General features: G+C 33.9%; 1 long non-coding RNA gene across 1 annotated transcript in view; it reads left to right on the top strand.

The window, feature by feature from the left end:
* Positions 1–914, top strand: part of LOC106875037 (uncharacterized) — a 91219-nt gene extending 90305 nt beyond the window's left edge. The window contains exon 3 of the long non-coding RNA XR_001410076.2: positions 484–914. This is a non-coding gene — a long non-coding RNA (uncharacterized LOC106875037). The remainder of the gene's footprint in view (positions 1–483) is intronic.
* The last annotated feature ends 19 nt before the right edge of the window (positions 915–933 follow it).

Here is a 933-nt window from a genome sequence, read left to right as displayed (position 1 = left end):
ATATATATATATATATATAATCAAGTGTTAAGTGTATTATTTTTGAGACTAGGTCGGATGAATTGCACGTGAGAAAAGAACTAAATGTATGCTTATACAATGGTTTCAAATTCTGGCATAAGACCAGCAATTTGTGGAGAAGGTCAAGTCGATTACATCGATCCCAATGCTCAGCTGGTAATTATTTTATTGATCCTTGAAGGGATGAAAGACAAAGTCGACCTCTGTGGGTTTTGTACCCAGAAAGAAGGACGAAATGCCGCTGCGCAGTTTGATCGGCGTGACAACCACTCTGCCATCTCGCCACCTTTATGTGTGTTTATATATTATTATATTACGAATTCATTATGCTCATATCATTATTTTGTATATACATACGTACATACATACATACATACATACATACATACATACATACATACATACATACATGCATATGTATGTACGTGTACATCTCATCTTGTTTTTTTGTTCTTCTTTCAGGAACTTTTACTACTCGTCCAAGAGTCGCCAGTGCTTTACCAATGTACTTTGAGTTTCAACATTACAGTTGCTTTTGGTAAAATCATTTCCAGCTCGTGTACTCTAATGATTTTCTAGAAACGTCGATCACACTGCTTATTGTGCTTCTCTCTGGAAGGAAACTATTGGCTTACCTTGAAGTTCGTTGTTGCAGATAAATGTGCTTAAATCGAAAGAGCAAAAAACGTTTCAAAACATTCAAGTACGAAACATAAGTTCCAGTGCCACGTTGCTCTCGTGGAATTGAAAGGAATTGAACTGAGATCAACATTAGTGAATCAATTCTATTTTTAATGGTATGAACCTACGGAGTTAAAAACTGAAATTTATCTGTATTATCAAATGTATTAGGAACTAACTACATTTGTTTCCAAACGTTTAAAAAATATTTCATATATATATATATATATA

Source organism: Octopus bimaculoides, chromosome 14 (genome assembly GCF_001194135.2).
Source record: "Octopus bimaculoides isolate UCB-OBI-ISO-001 chromosome 14, ASM119413v2, whole genome shotgun sequence".
Classification (NCBI taxonomy): domain Eukaryota; kingdom Metazoa; phylum Mollusca; class Cephalopoda; order Octopoda; family Octopodidae; genus Octopus; species Octopus bimaculoides.
Note: the sequence above shows the minus strand (reverse complement) of the source record. Positions and strands in the feature narration are given on the sequence as shown.